The sequence below is a fragment of the Tasmannia lanceolata genome, unplaced genomic scaffold (genome assembly GCF_043159265.1).
Source record: "Tasmannia lanceolata isolate RefF3 unplaced genomic scaffold, GAP_Taslan_0.1 ptg000015l, whole genome shotgun sequence".
Classification (NCBI taxonomy): domain Eukaryota; kingdom Viridiplantae; phylum Streptophyta; class Magnoliopsida; order Canellales; family Winteraceae; genus Tasmannia; species Tasmannia lanceolata.
The window spans coordinates 39,049,497-39,066,602 of NW_027518692.1; the positions used below are offsets into that span (position 1 = coordinate 39,049,497).

Sequence of the window (17,106 nt, forward strand, 5' to 3'; positions counted from 1 at the left end):
GCTCACCTACAAGAGTTAACCTTCACCATAAAACACAAGTCTGGGGTGCCGTAAAAGGTAGCAGACATCATATCAAGTCCTTGGGCAGCCTTGGGAGTATGACCATATCATCAGTTAAGAAGTGTGTCTGGATGGCCACATAGCTCATCTTGCTATGTTATCAATTATCTATGGGTACTTACTGCGCTTGAGACGACAAAGTAGTGGTCGTAGTTAAATGGCCGACACCTCGGAAAGATTCGTGAGGGATCCATTCACGGGTCGGCCAGTTTTTATCATTACTTTATACACCCGTTTAGCAAGATTATGACTCTAATTACGGACCTTATGCGGAACATTCATGAGGTGTCATAGTTGAGTGGCTGAAACCTTGGAACATTCATGAGATACGATCCATTCACGGGTCGGCCATTTTCTATAGTTGCTTTACACACCTGTTTAGCAAGATTATGGCTCCAATTACGGATCTTATGGGAACATTCATGAGGTGTAGATCCATTCACTGGTCGGTCAGTTTTTATCGTTGCTTTACACAACCGTTTAGCAAGATTATGGCACCAATTACGGATCTTATGTTGAACATTCATGAGGTGTCGTAGTTGAGTGGACGAAACCTTGGAACATTCATGAAGTACGATCCATTCACGGGTCGGCCAATTTTTATCGTTGCTTGACACGCCCGTTTAGCAAGATTATGGCACCAATTACGAATCTTATGTGGATTGTCGACTTTATGTGGACCCCAGCGGCCAACAAGTTGTCAAAGAGAAAAAGGCTAGTCTGAGCAAAAAATGGGAATCAGTGTGGTCCTCAGCCAAGTCGGTCGACCAGTTTGGTACGAACATGAGAGGCTGAGAAGAACTCCACTCAAATATTCTACATATGACCTTGAGCTTCTGGCCATCATAAGAGCCATGTACTATTTCGTGGCATTATCTGGTCCAGAGAGAAGTCGTAATATACCTAAACCGTCAAGCCCTTAAATCTCAACAAGAGCAAATGAAGTTGAATGAAAGGCATGCCAAATTGGGTCGCTTACCAAGAGTACACCTTTATGATTAAACACAAATCGGGGGTGCAGAATAAGGTAGTTGACGTCATGTCATGTCATGTCCTTCTTGGGTATCCCTGGCAATATGACCGTAGCATCCATTATCATGGGCGGAAAAATGTCATTCCTTCATTAAGGATCGATCGACGAAAGGTAACTCTCTTAGCTCATAAACAAAGAATTGGCAGAAGGTGACTCCCTTATCTCATAATAGGAAAATTAATAAGCAGGCTCCGAAGGAAGTGGATCACTTGTTTCTCCAAATCCGAGTTTCGAGGGTGGAGGGGGGGTAATGGAAGACTATGAAGTCATAATTGCCTTAGTTGTCACTACCATTCAGCGGACAGTGTTAATGAGGGAATGACACATTATCCCGTCAAGCTATGAAGGTCATCGAAGAGATCAAAATGTTTTTCTTCCAGAGCTCCCCACCTGTGTTGCCTCCTACGACAGAGGTCTAGCGCCACATCGATCTTTTTCTTGAGACCATGCACCTTAAAAAGGCCCATTACCGTAGGTCTCCTAAGAAGCAGAAGGAACTATGCTGAAAAAGGGAAGAAACTAAGGATGGGTTTCATCAAAGACAGCATAAGTCATTGTGTTGTCCACGTCCTACTTGTGCCAAAGAAGGGTGGCACTTGAAGAATGTTTGGATACAGTGGCGCGATCAACCGCACACAATTAAGTATTGGTTCTCCATACCTCGACTAGATGATAAGTTGGATCAGTTGATTAGGGAAACGGTCCTATCAGATATCGCCCTAAAGAAAGTCCATCATCAGATATGGATTACGTTAGGCCAGGAGATAAGGGCAAGTCGGCCTCTAAAACCTGACAAGGTATATATGAATGTCTGGTTATGACGTTCGGCCTAACAAACCCACCTACCACTTTCACGAGGGTCACGAACCAGGTTTACAACCCTTCATTGGCAGTTTCTCTGTCGTCTACTTTGATGACATCCTCGTATACATTCATAGTGAGGCAGAACATTTGCACCTCCTCTGAGCCGTCCTAGAGACTTTGAAGACCGGGAAACTGTTTGTAAATTTTATAAAATGCATTTGGATGGCTCAACAATTCATCGTACCGAGTTATCAAGTAGTTGCAGCTAATATCCGCCCTTATTACGACAAAGTGGCAGTCGTGGTACAGACGCCGACACCTCGGAACATTCATGAGATGCAATCCTTTCATAGATAGGCCAGTTTTTATAGGTGCTTCACACATCTGTTTAGCATGAGTATGGCTCCGATTACGAATCGTATCTGGAAGGGCATGTGGACCCCAACAGCCCAACGACCCTTTGAAGAGAAAAAGGCTTGTCTGACTAGAGCTCAGTGTTGGCACTTCCCGATTTGACTAAGGTATTTGAGGCATTGTGATTCCTCAAAAATGAGAATCGGTGCGGTCCAGATCTAAGCCGGTCGACTAGTTGGGTACTACAGTCAGAAGCTGGAGGAGCTGCACTCAAGTACTCCACATATGACCTGGAGCTTTTCGCCACATTAAAAGCCATGTACTATTGGCGGCATTATGTAGACCAGAGGGAATAAGTACTAAATTAGGACCATTAAGCGCTCAAATTTCGTAGAAGCCGAGTGAAAGGCATGTCAAATAGGTCACTAACCTGCAAGAGTTCACCTCCACGATAATAAGGTAGCCGATGTCATGTCCTATCATATCCTTCTTAGGCGGCCCTGGCAGCATGGGCATAGCATCCATTATGACGGGCGTAAAAATGTCTATTCCTCATAAATAAAGGATCGATGGAAAGTGTCTCTCTTACCTCATAAATAAAGGATCGACGAAAGGTGACTCTCTTACCTCATAAAGGGGAAATTAATAAGCCAGCTACTGAGAAGGGGATCACTTGCCTCTCTAAATCTGAGTTTGAGTAGGACAAGGAGGACTCTGAAGTCATATTTGTCTTAGTTGCCACAACAATTTCAGTTGTCTGTTAATGATGGAATGGCCACATTATACGCTCTAGTTATGAAGTTCATTGAAGAGTTCTTAGATGTTTTTCCTCAAGTGCTCCAACCAGAGTTGCCTCCTGTGAGAGAGAGGTCCAGCGCCACATCGATCTTCTTCATGAGGACATGCTCCCTAACAAGACCCATTACTGCATGACACCTAAGGACCAGGAGGAACTGCGCCGAAAAGTGGAAGAATTGCCGAGGATCGGCTTCATCAGAGAAATGATAAGTCCTTATGTTGTCTCCATCCTACTTGTGCAAAAGAAGGATGGCACTTGGAGAATGTGTGTAGACAATCGCACCATTAAATGCATCATGCTTAACTATTGGTTCCCAATACCACGACTAGATCATACGTTAGATCAGGTGAGCGGGACCACGTTCTTTTCCAAGATCCACCTGAAATTGGCTATCATCAGATACAGATTAGGTGGGGAGATGAGTGGAAGGCGGCCTTTAAAACTCAGGAAAAGTTATTTAAATTGATGGTTATGTCGTTCGGCCAATCAAACGCACATGGTTCATGAGGGTCATGAACCAGGTTTTACGACCCTTCATTGGCAATTTCCAGGTTGTTTACTTTGACGACATTCTCATATACAGTCGGAGTGAGGAAGATCATTTACACCAACTCTGATCCGTCCCAGAGTAGTGCGTCTAGATGGCCACACAGCTCATCTTCCCGGGTTATCACATATCTTCTAGTATTCGCCCCTATGAAGAGAAAGTACCGGACGTTGTTGAGTGGCCGACACCTCCAAACATTCATGATACGCGATCCTTTCACGGATCGGCTAATTTTGTCAATGCTTTACACACACGTTTAACATGAATATAGCTCCGATAATGGAACTTATGCGGAAGAGCAACTTTATATGGATCCCAGCGACCAACGAGCCTTTGAAAGAAAAAAAAAACGCTTGTCTGACAAGAGATATATTGTTGGCACTTTTCGATTTCACTAAGGTAGTTGAGGTAGATTGTGATGCCTCAAAATGGGAATCGGTGCGCTCCTGAGCCAAGCCAATCGATCAATTAGGTACTACAGTGTGAAAGCAAGGATGAACTGCACTTTAGTACTCTACATATGACCTCGAGCTTTTTCGCCATAGTAAAACCTATTATGTACTATTGACGACATTTTGTGGTCTGGAGGGAATTTGTACTATATTCAGACCATCAAGACCTTAAATTTTTACCGCAGTAGCAGAAGCTGAGTGAAAGACATATTCAGATCATCAACCCCTTAAATCTCTACAAGGATAGCAGAAGCTGAATGAAAGGCATGCCACATGGGTCGCTTACGTGCAAGAGTTCGCCTTCACCATAAAACACGAGTCTAGGGTGCGAAATAAGGTAGTCAACATCAAGTTATGTCTTTCTTGGCAATATGACTGTAGCATCTATTATAATGGAGGGAAATGTTTATTCCTTCATTAAGGATTGACGGAAGGTGACTCTCTTACCTCATAAATGAAGGAGCAGCGGAAGGGGACTCTTACCTAATAAAGAGGAAATTAATAAGCCAGCTTTTGAGAAGCTGACCACTTGCCTCTTCAGATCAGAGTTTGTGGAGATCATGGGGGACCTTGAAGTCCTATTTGCCTTAGTTGCGCGCAAGTACCTTTTCAGCTAACCATGTTAATGAGAGAATGACCACATTATTCCCTCAAGTTATAAAGGTCATTGAAGAGCTCAATGATGGTTTTCCTCTAGAGCTCCCACATGAGTTAGCCACCTATGAGAGAGGTCAAGCGCCACATCAATCTTCATCTTGAGGTCGTGTCCTTGACAAGGCCCATTACTACGCCTCTCATAAGAAGCAGCAAGAACTACGTCGGAAACTGGAAAACTGCAAAGGTCTTTATCAGAGAAAGCGTAGTTCCTTGTGTTGTCCCCGTCCTACTTGTACCAAAGACAATTGGCACTTGGAGAATGTGTGTAGACAATCGCGCAATCAGCCTCATCATGATTAAGTATTGGTGCCCTCATACCTTGACTAGATATGTTGCATCAACTGAGTGGGGTCATGATTAAGTATCAATTCCCTCCTACCTTGACTAGAAATGTTGCATCAGCTGAGTGGGGTCAAGGTCTTCCTATAAATTGACCTGGAGAGTGGCATGAGCTGTAGATTAGGCTGGGTGATGACACACCCGTTTAACATGATTATGGCTCCAATTACAGATCTTATGCAGACGGGCAACTTTATATGGATCCCAGCAACCCAACGAGCCTTTGAAGAAAAAAAAGGCTTGTCTGACTAGAGATCTATTGTTGGCACTTCCCGATTTCGCTAAGGTATTTGAGGTAGATTGTGATGCCTCAAAATGGGAATCGATGCGCTCCTGAGCCAAGCCATACTAGTTAGGTACTACAGTGAGAAGCAGGGAAGAATTGCACTCTAGTACTCTACATATTACCTCAAGCTTTTTGCCATAGCAAAACCTGCGTACTATTGATGGCATTATGTGGTCTGGAGGGAATTTGTACAATATTCAGACCATCAAGCCCTTAAATTTCTACAAGGGCAGCAAAAGTTAAGTGAAAGACATATTCGGACCATCAATCCCTTACATCTCTACAAGGATAGAAGAAGTCGAATGAAGGCAATGGGTCACTTACCTGCAAGAGTTCACATTAACCATAAAACACAAGTCCAGGGTGCAGAATAAGGTAATCAACGTCATGTTGAGCCATTCTTTGGCGGCCCTGGAATTATGATTGTAGCATCCATTATGATGGACGAAAATGTCTATTCCTTCATTAAGGATCGACGGAAGGTGATTCTCTCTCCTTCATGAATGAAGGATCAGCGGAAGGGGGCTCTCTTACCTAATAAAGGGGAAATAAATAAGCCACCTACTGAGAAGCGGAACATTTGCCTTAGTTGTGCAACTACCTTTTCAGCTGACAGTGTTAATGTGGGAATTGACCACATTATCCTCTCAAGTTATAAAGGTCATTGAAGAGTTCAAGGATGTTTTTCCTCTAGAGCTCCCACGTGAGTTAGCCAGGTATGAGAGAGGTCCAACGCCACATCGATCTTTCTGAGGTCATATGCTACCTGACAAGGTCCATTACCGCGCATCTCCTAAGGAGCAGCAGGAACTACGTCGAAAACTGGAAAAATTGTAAAGAGCTTTATCAGAGAAAGAGTAGTTCCTTGTGTTGTCCCTGTCCTACTTGTGCCAAAGACGGATGGCAATCGGAGAATGTGTGTAGACAGATAGTCAAGCAATCAGCCTCATCATGATTAAGTATCAAGTCCCTCATACCTTGGCTAGATACATTGTATCAACTGGGTGGGGCCATGGTCTTCTTATAGATTGACCTGAAGAGTGGCTATCATGAGATGATGACAGGATGACGTCCTTTAAAACCAAGGAAAGGTTATTTGAAAGCATGGCTATGCCAATCGGCCTATCAAATGCACCGAGCATAATCATTAGGGTCATGAACCAGGTTTTAATATCCTTTGTTGGCAGTCAGAGTGAGGAAGATCATTTTGACCACCTCCGAACCGTCATAGGGACTTTAAGACGAAGAAACTGTTTGTCAATTTTCAAAAGTCTCGATGGCCCCACAGCTCATCTTCTCGGGTTATCAGGTATCTGCAGCTAGTTTCTGCCCTATGACAACGACGTAGCAGCCTTAGTTCGACACCTCGAAACATTCATGAGATACAATCCTTTCACGGATCGGCCAGTTCTCTTACCTACCAGAGTCCTCCTTCACCATAAAACACAAGTCCGTGGTGCATAATGAGATAGCCGGCGTCATGTCATGTCTTGTCCTTCTTGGGCATCCCAAGTAAAATGATTGTAACACCATTATGATTGACAGAAAAATGTCTATTCCTTCATTAAGGATCGACAAAAGGTGACTCTCTTACCTCATAAATAAAGGATCGGCAGACTCTTTTACCTCATAAAGGGGAAATTAATAAGCCGGCTTCTAACAAGCGGATCACTTGTCTCTCCAGATCCGAGATTGAGGTGGTCATGGGGGACTCTCAAGTCATATTTGCATTAGTTGCCACTACCTTTTCAACAGACAGTGTGAATAAGGGAGTGGTCACATTATCCCCTCGAGTTATGAAGGCCATTGAAGAGTTCTAGAATGTTTTTCCTCAAGAGCTCTCAACTGAGTTGGTTCTCATGGGAGAGGTTCAGCGCCACATCGATCTTCATCCTGCAGTTGTGCTCCCTAAACAGGCCCATATTTGCCTTATTTTTCACTCTGAAGTCGTATTTGCCTTGGCTGCCACTACCTTTTCAACAAATAGTGTTAATGAGGGAATGGCCGCATTATCCCCTCAAATTATGAAGGTAATTTAAGAGTTCCAAAATGTTTTTCCTCAAGACCTCCCACCTGAGTTGCCTCCTATGAGAGAGGTCTAGCACCACATCTATCTTCTTCCTGAGGTCGTGCTCCCTAACAAGGCTCATTACCTCCATCATGAAATACCACAACCATTACGACTAAGAGGGGCTTTGAGCTTGTGAGCCCTTTTTGGCAGTCTTTGGAAGAAGCTTGGAACTGACTTGAATTTTAGCTCCCCTTACCAAATGCAGACTAACGGTCAAACGGAGGCAGTTAACAGGACACTCGGGAATTTGTTGTGGAGAAGCGTCAAGAGCTTTGGAAGTTGGGATTCGGTCATCCCTCAGATTGAGTTTGAATTCAACCCAATGATGAACCACTCCACTAAATTTTATCCTTTCACAATCGTCTATGGCAGCAATCCACAGGGGTCGTTGGATCCTCTTCCCTTGACCAATGGGGTGGGTAGCTACTGTGGCCAAATAACATCCCACGTCAGCTTCCAAATGGCCATGAGCTGGCAAGGAGGACAAGTGGCAGCAAGGGATTCGTTCAAGGCCCCTACCTCCCTCGATAAATAAAGGTGAGGGCACTTTCGAGTATTTTTGAGATTTGAAATTTTTCTTCTTATCCTCTTGCTTGGAGACAGTTCTGGGGTTAGATGAGAGCATGAAGAAGAGGACAATAGAGAGAGAGAGAGAGAGAGAGAGAGAGAGAGACACAAGGAGAAATTCCTTGGGAGAGTAAGGCCTTTCATTTCCCTCTTTCTTTCAGATTGAATGCAACAAATTTTCTTTGTAGTCCAGTCTTGTTCCTATTACTAACTTACTGGAAATCATACATTGTAGTGTCTATTTTCTTCCAAAATTTTCTCCTTTTTCCCGATTTACGTTCTGGATTTTTCTTTCCTTTAGAACATATAGTGGAAAAGATGATCTACGGACTCAGGTCAACTGTGGATAAAGATTAATAATCAAGATCATTATGAAGCACTAAGATCAGGTGATTCGCCTTTGATCATTTAACTGTCAGGCTTGATATTTCGATGTTACTGTCCAATACATTTTAGATCCATTCATACAAAATTCCTTCCTTGCTTCATATCTATTTTTTGCATCTATGCATACGTTGAAGTTTTGTAGTTCTTTTCAATCCTCCTTGTAACACCTTCACCTTTGTGTAAAGGATCGTTTATATCTAAGATTTTCCAGCAAGAGATAGAATCGGACTGTTAGTATCGATTTAGGACTATTGCAACACAGTTCTAATACGTGTTGTTCTTGTAGAACCACTTGAATTCAATTCTTTACGTTCAATGATGAATAAGATAGAATCGGACTGTTAGTATCGATAAAGAGGTCGTAGTTGAGTGGTTGACACCTCATAACATTCATTAGGTGCGATCCTATCACAGATCTGGCATCTTTTATCGGTGTTGTCAAGCCCCGAACCCGGCAGCACGAGCCGGTGACGTGGCAGCGACCGCAAACCTATAGGCTTAATCCCATAAGCATGCAAGGTCTCATATCAAAAAATTCTAAATAAAACTGATGAAATTCTCTTTAATTTCATTCTTATAAACAAGTTCAGTTGGAACTAAGGTTTCTGCAACTAAGAAGGGTTGCTTGCTAAATAGGGATCGGATGGTGAAGTTTGGGTTCAGTTGGAACTCTTAGCTTCAAGCTGTTTGAAACATGAGACAAAAGTAGATATTGGGTGCAAAATAAGTATCTAAAGGTTTGCAAGCTGCAGAAATGAATTTCACAGAACTCTTTTGTCTCTTATTGTTTTTATAACTAATGGCAATATGGCAATATTGTAAAAACAATACTGTTTTTTTAACCAGATTTGAAGAATGCACAAGTATTAAGCAAAAAGCGTATCTAGAACAAAAAGATCTGATCAGGATAATGAAAAATAAAAAACTAGGGTTTTAAAAGGATTAGAAAAGCATTTAGGGATTAAAAGCAAACATCATACTAAACAAAAACTATGGTTTTAATAGGGTTTCCAAGAGAGAAAAAAGTTTTTTCCATTATTTTAACAAGATTTGAAGAATGCAAAAGCATTATGCAAAAAGCGTGTGTGGAACAAAAAGATCTGATCGATATCATGAAAAAGAAAAAAACTGAGTCTTTAAAAGGTTTAGAATAGCATGTACGGATTAAAAGAAATCATACCAAACAAAAACTAGGGTTTTAGTAGGGTTTCCAAGAAAGAGAGAGAAAAAAAGTTTCTTTCCATTTTTAACCTGATTTGAAGAATGCACAAGCATCATAGTGGAAAAAGTGTGTATGGAAGAAAAAGATCCAATCAGGATCATGAAAAATAAAAAACTAGGGTTTTAAAAGAATTAGAATAGAATCTACGGATTAAAAGAAAACATCATACTAAAAAAAATTAGGATTTTAATAGGGTTTCTATGAGAGAAAAAAGTTTGTTCCATTATTTTAATCTGATTTGAAGAATGCAAAAGCATTACGCAAAAAGCATGTATGGAACAAAAAGATCTAATCGGGATCACGAAAAACAAAAAATAATATTTTTAAAAGGATTAGAATAGCATCTACATATTAAAAGAAAACATCATACTAAACAAAAACTAGGGTTTAAAAGGGTTCCCAAGAGAGGGTAAAAAGTTTTATCCACTATTTTAACCTGATTTTAAGAATGCACAAGCATTAAGCAAAAAGCGTATATGGAACAAAAAGATCTGATCGGGATCATTAAAAACAAAAAACTAGAGTTTTAAAAGGATTAGAATAGCATCTGCAGATTAAAAGAAAATATCATACTAAACAAAAATTAGGGTTTTAATAAGGTTTCCAAGAGAGAGAGAGAGAGAGAGAGAGAGAGAGAAAAACGTTTTTTCCATTATTTGAACCTAATTTGAAGACTGCAAAAGCATAATGCAAAAAGCATAGATGGAACAAAAAGATCTGTTCAGGATCATGAAAAATAAAAAACTAGAATTTTAAAAGGATTAGAATAGCATTTACGGATTAAAAGAAAACATCATACTAAACAAAAACTAGTGTTTCGAAGAGAGATAAAAAAAAAAATCAATTATTTTAACCTGATTTGAAGAATGCACAAGCATTAGGCAAAATGGGTGTATGGAACAAAACGATCTTTATCGGGATCATAAAAAACAAAAAAGTAGGATTTTAAAAGGATTAGAATAGCATCTACGGATTAAAAGAAAACAACATATTAAACAAAAACTACGATTTTAATAGGGTTTCCAAGAGAGGAAAAAAAGTTTTTTTCATTATTTTAACCTAATTTGAAGTATGCAAAAGCATTATCGAAAAACGTGTATGGAAGAAACAGATCTGATCAGGATCATGAAAAACAAAAAACTAGGGTTTTAAAAGGATTAGAATAGCACCTACAGATTAAAAGAAAACATCATACTAAACAAGAACTAGGATTTAAATAAGGTTCCAAAGAAAGAGAGAGAAAAAATTCCATTACATGATTTGAAGAATACACAAGCATTCTGCAAAACGCGTATATGGGAAGAAAAAGATCTGATCGGGATCATGAAAAATAAAAAACTAGGGTTTTAAAATGATTAGAATAGCATCTACGGATTAAAAGAAAACATCATAATAAACAAAAAATAGGGTTTTAATATTGTTTCAAGAGAGAGAGAAAAAAGTTTTTTCCATTATTTTAACCTGATTTGAAGAATTCAAAAGCATTATGCAAAAAGCGTGTATGGAACAAAAAGTTCTGATCGGGATCATGAAAACGAAAAAACTACGAATTAAAAGAAAATATCATACTAAACAAAAACTACGGTTTTAATCGTGTTTCCAAGAGAGAGAGAAAAAGATTTTTTCCATTATTTTAACCTGATTTGAAGAATGCAAGAGCATTATGCAAAAAGCGGGTATGGAACAAAAAAATCTGATCTGGATCATGAAAAACAAAAAACAAGAGTTCTAAAAGGATTAGAATAGCATCTACGGATTAAAAGAAAACATCATACTCAACAAAAACTAAGATTTTAATAGGGTTTCCAAGAGAGAGAAAAAAAGTTATTTTCATTATTTAAACCTGTTTTAAAAAATGCAAAAGCATTAATGCAAAAAACTTGTATGGAACAAAAAGATCTGATTGGGATCATGAAAAACAAAAACTAGGATTTTAAAAGGATTAGAATAGCATCTACGGATGAAAATAAAACATCATACTAAACAAAAACTAGGATTTTAATTGGGTTTCGAAGAGAGAAAGAGAGGGTTTTTTTCCATTATTTTAGCCTGATTTGGCCTGATTTGAAAAATGCACAAGCATTATGCAAAACGCGTATATGGAACAAAAAGATCTGATCGGGATCATGAAAAACAAAAAACTAGGGTTTTAAAAGGATTGGAATAGCATCTACGGATTAGGAGAAAACATCATACTAAACAAAAACTAGGGTTTTTTAATAGGGTTTCCAAGAGAGAGAAAAAAGTTTTTTTCCATTATTTTCACCTGATTTGAAGAATGCACAAGCATTAAGAAAAAAGCGTCTATGGAATAAAAAGATCTGATCGGGATCATGAAAAACAAAAAACTAGGGTTTTAAAAGGATTAGAATAGCATCTACAGATTAAAAGAAAACATCATACTAAACAAAAACTAAGGTTTTAATAGTTTTCGAAGAGAAAAAAAAAACATTTTTTCCTTTATTTAAACCTAATTTGAAGAATGCAATAGTATTATGCAAAAAGCGTGTATAGAACAAAAAGATCTGATCGGGATCATGAAAAATAAAAAACTACGGTTTTAAAAGGATTATAATAGCATCTACGGAATAACAGAGAACATCATAGTAAACAAAAACTAGGGTTTTAATAGGGTTTCCAACAGAGAGAAAAAAGTGTTTTTTCCTTATTTTAACCTGATTTGAAGAATGCGCAAGCATTAGGAAAAAAGCGTGTATGGAACAAAAATATCAAATTGGGATCATGAAAAATTAAAAACTAGGGTTTTAAAAGGATTAGAATAGCATCTACGGATTAAAAGAAAACATCGTATTAAACAAAAACTAGGGTTTTTTAATAGGATTTCTAAGAGAGAGAAAAAAAAGTTTTTTCCATTATTTTAACCTTATTTGAAGAATGCAAAAGCATTGTGCAAAAAACATGTATTTCACCAAGGTTGTACGCCATCACGAAATACCACGACTATTACATCTAATAGGGCTCTAAGCTTGTGAGCCCTTTTTCGCAGTCTTTGGAAGAAGCTTGGAAACGACTTGAATTTTAGCTCCCCTTACCATCCGCAAACTAATGGTCAAACGGAGGTGTAGTTAATAGGACACTCGGGAATTTGTTGTAGAGTAGCATCGAGAGATTTGAAAGTTGGGATTCGGTCATCTCTAAGATTGAGTTTGAATTCAACTCGATGATGAACCTCTCCACTAGATTTTCTCCTTTCGAGATTGTCTATGGCAGCAATCCATAAGGGTTGTTGGATCCTCTTCCCTTACCCAATGGGGTGGGCAGCTAATATGTAGGCACATGGCATGCCACGTCAGCTTCCAAATGGCCATGAGCTGGCAAGGAGGACAAGTGGCAGCAAGGGATTCGTTCAAGGCCCCTACCTCCCTCGATAAATAAAGATGAGGGCTCTCCTTTTGAGTATTTCTTAGATTTGAAAATTTTCTTCTCCTCCAGCTTGGAGACAGTTATGGGGTTAGATGAGAGCTTGAAGAAGAGAGAGAGAGAGAGAGAGAGAGAGAGAGGAGGAGAAATTCCTTGGGAGAGTAAGGCCTTTCATTTCCCTCTTTCTTTCATTTAATGCAACGAATCTTCTCGGTAGTCCAGTCTTGTTCCTATTACTAACTTACTGGAAATCATACACTGTAGTGTCTATTTTCTTCCAAAATTTTCTCCTATTTCCCAAGTTACGTTCTGGATTTTTCTTTCATTTAGAACATATATAGTGGCAAAGATGATCTACCGACTTAGGTCAACTGTGGATAAAGATTAATAATCAAGATCACTATGAAGCACTTAGATCAGGTAATTCGTCTTTGATCATTTAACCCTCAGGGTTGATATTTCCATGTTATTTAGATCCATTCATACAAAATTCCTTCCTTGCTTCCTATCTATTTCCTACGGCTGTGCATACATTGAAGTTTTGTAGTTCTTTTCTATCCTCCTTGTAACATCTTCACCTTTGTGTAAAGGATCGTTTATATCTAAGATTTTCCAGCAAGAGATAGAATCGGATTGTTAGTAGATACAAAATCCCTTCCTTGCTTCCTATCTATTTCCTGCAGCTGTGCATACATTGAAGTTTTGTGGTTCTTTTCAATCCTCCTTGTAACATCTTCACCTTTGTGTAAAGGATCGTTTATATCTAAGATTTTCCAGCAAGAGATAGAATCGGATTGTTAGTATTGATTTAGGACTGTTGCAACACAGTTCTAAACTTCTAATACATGCTGTTCTTGTAGAACCACTTGAATCTTTAAGTTCTATGATGAATAAGATATTAAATAAGACAATGAAGATCTGCCATCATTTAACCGATTCACAAAGGTTTTAACTCCAAGATGAGTCTTAGATAGATCTAGTCACTATTCATTGTGGGAAGATACTTCTCAATTTCCTTTGAGTTGTTTCTCAGGATTCTTATTATTGAACATTAACCAAAGCCTTAATCTCAATTCCAGATTGATTATGAGCTTGATCAAGCCTCCGAATATTGCTAGAGTACCCAAGGTTTATCCTAAAACATGCTCTTCAGTATCCCCACGGCCTGCCTATCAAAACCCAGAAAAAAATACCTTTTTTTATAAATTCCCTCCTCACTGGAGAATCTCCTTTTAAACCATCAAGCCTTATCGCGCCTCCGAATGCCTGTGTGCGAGTGTATCCAGCGGAGGGTCAATCTGAAATAGCAACTCCTGGGCCTCAGACTCTAATAAACCAAATGACTAATCTGTCTCTGGCTCCTTTCTTCCTGGCCAGATCCCTTTTGATCTTGAATAGATTCATTAAGACTTCAATCTCGATCCACATCATATCACTAGCACTACTAAGCAAGTATTTGTAAAAAATTTAACTCATCTCTCACATCTTCATTCTTCTTCTTCGAACAATGATTCTCAGAAACTGCATAGTGCATACCATATTGCATTGTTTAGCAAAATACTAAATGGGCTTCTTATATTTGTTCTCGTCTCCCATCTCCATATACCGACAGTTTCAATACCAAAATGCCAAAAAATCCATTGGAAAATGCACTGTAGCCCACATCTACACTTTTGATCTAGCTCAGTTTTCAACTGAAATCTCCCAAATCTCAACATATTTGAAATTCTTCTATCACTTTAATCTCCAAGAACTCAGCTGTTATTCTTCTTCCACTAAAAATGATTCTCAGCAATTGCATACCATATTGCATTGTTTGAAAAAATACAAAATGGGCCTCTATTTCTTCTTGTCCACTATCTCCGTGTACTATAATATTATCAGTACCAAAATGCTCCAAAACCCATTGGAATTTGTTCTTTCAGCATACAACTGGACTTTCGATCTACCTCATTTTCAGCATAAATCTCTTAAATCTCAACATATTAGAACCAATTGTGTGTATCCGATTCCAAAAAAGATTTTGACCATTATCAGGAATTTTTTCATCATACAAATTTTCTAACCAAAGATATTTCATGAAATTCGATAAAATGATTTAAGAATATAAAGTCTGTGGTATTACAATATTCACCGACAACAACTGAAGACCACAGCAAAGAAAACAAAACAAGAGAAATAAACCAAAACCCAACAACATTCAACAACACCAACAAAATAATAGACAATGAAACACCAATCAAAGATTAACTAAGAAAAAAATATGGGGAAAAGGACATAATTGAAACAATAAAAAGATAAAAAAAAAAACCCAAGTGAAGAAAAATTGAAAGAAAAGCATACCGGCATACAAAACCACCGATAAAAACAAACAGAAACGAAAAGAAACCCTCACCTGATATTATTCTCATCAACTTCAAACACATTCAACTTCGATCACAACTTCACGAACTTTTTTGGTTTTGAATGGTCACAGCTTCATGAACTTCATAACCAAAAAAATTAAAATATATATATATATATATATATATATATATATATATATATATATATCAGGACTTTAAAACCTTGATTCTAAGTGGATGGCGATTATGGTTATGCTCTCGCTTTTCCCACCAAATGAAAAAAAAAAAAAAAAAAAACAGGCGTATTTTGAAAATTCGGCAATGTTTAGTTTATTCATGACATATTTTTGGAGGAAAAAGTTGCTTTGGGGATAAATTGTAGCTTTACAAGGGAAGGAGGAATTATTTTTTTTTGGGTTTCATTGATATCAGAAATAGAATGGTAGTGATGAGGAGGCATGGACGTGAGATTTTTTTCCTCTCTTTACAAGATAGGCATTTCATGAGAATAATATATTAATAAAGAAATGAAAGGTGTATGTAGAGAAGAACATGGAGTGTTCCTGACCTGGATGGTTTGATTATTGCAAAAAGCCCCTCTGACCCTGATTTAAATCCATGCTGTGATCCGCAGTGATTGATGCAACGTGTCCCTTACTTGGCAACGACTTCTACATCAAACCCAAAAAAAAGCAGTCCTACAATGAACATTCTCAGAGTGTCAAAACAATACACTTTCTACAACAACCATAGATCCAAGGTAGAATAATCCAATCATACCTGAAACCGTGTAGTTTATTAAAAATTGAGGTCCAATCCAACCCAACTTGAGCACCCAGAAGAAGCAGTCCTGCAATTGACAATATCACAACGTCAAAACAATACTCTTTCTACATCAACCATAGCGCAGAGGTAGAATAATCCTCTGAAACATTTTGTGAAAAAAAAAAACCCATTTCCATTTCTACATGAAATAGCATTTTTTATTCAAAAAACAGAGGTTCAATCTAACCCATATTGAGCACCCATTACCACTGGCAATTCAAAGAGATTCCTAAAACAAACCCAAGAGCTAATAGAGAGAGAGAAAGAGGGAGATAAATCCTTGTAACTTTGGAATTTCAGCAAGAAAACAAAAACACGACCAAATTATGGTTTCATTATCTCCATTCCTTGGAAGCTTACTTCAACGGCCGAATGATCCAAACTCAGCCCCTCCAAAACAGCCTTCCTCAAACCCCAAACCCCAAAACAAACCTAATTTGAAAAAAATAAGAAAATAAACCAAGAAGAGAGAAGATGGGTTCTGTTGGTAATATCTTTTAAGCCAATATATGGAATGCCTTAATCTGTACAAAATTATCCCTAAAATTAAGATAAATCCATGTTAAAATAAGAGCTTAGAAAACCCTAAGATTAAAATAAATCGTTGTAAAATATTATCACCAGAAATATAATCAAATGCTACGTTTTGTTTTTTTTACTCCCTTGCTTCTATTAGAAGAAATGAAAGAAAAGAGCCGAAAAAACTATAAAACCCTAAAAAAAAAAATCATACCCAGTGATCTATCCTTTGTGAAATCAAATGCATGTGGATTTTCCGCAACCATATAGACAGATTTAAAAACAGAATCAGAAAACTGAAATACCTTATAAACCCTAGCGGAATCACATCTTTTCTTGAGCTTCATTTGCAATATCAGTCACAAGATGAGACAAAAAGGAAACAAAAGCTCTCTCTCTCTCTCTCTCTCTCTCTCTCTCTCCTTTTATTAATTGCTTAATGCCACGCAAATTAGAAA

General features: G+C 38.3%; 1 protein-coding gene across 3 annotated transcripts in view; it reads right to left on the minus strand.

The window, feature by feature from the left end:
* LOC143847156 (uncharacterized) overlaps positions 1-17,106 on the minus strand; it is a 65,280-nt gene extending 48,174 nt beyond the window's left edge. For all 3 annotated transcript variants that reach the window (XM_077355874.1, XM_077355873.1, XM_077355872.1), the window contains exons 1-3: positions 16,954-17,106; positions 16,085-16,154; positions 15,873-16,002 (exon numbers count right to left, since the gene is read on the minus strand). The gene's annotated coding sequence lies outside the window, so the exon portion shown is untranslated. The remainder of the gene's footprint in view (positions 1-15,872; positions 16,003-16,084; positions 16,155-16,953) is intronic.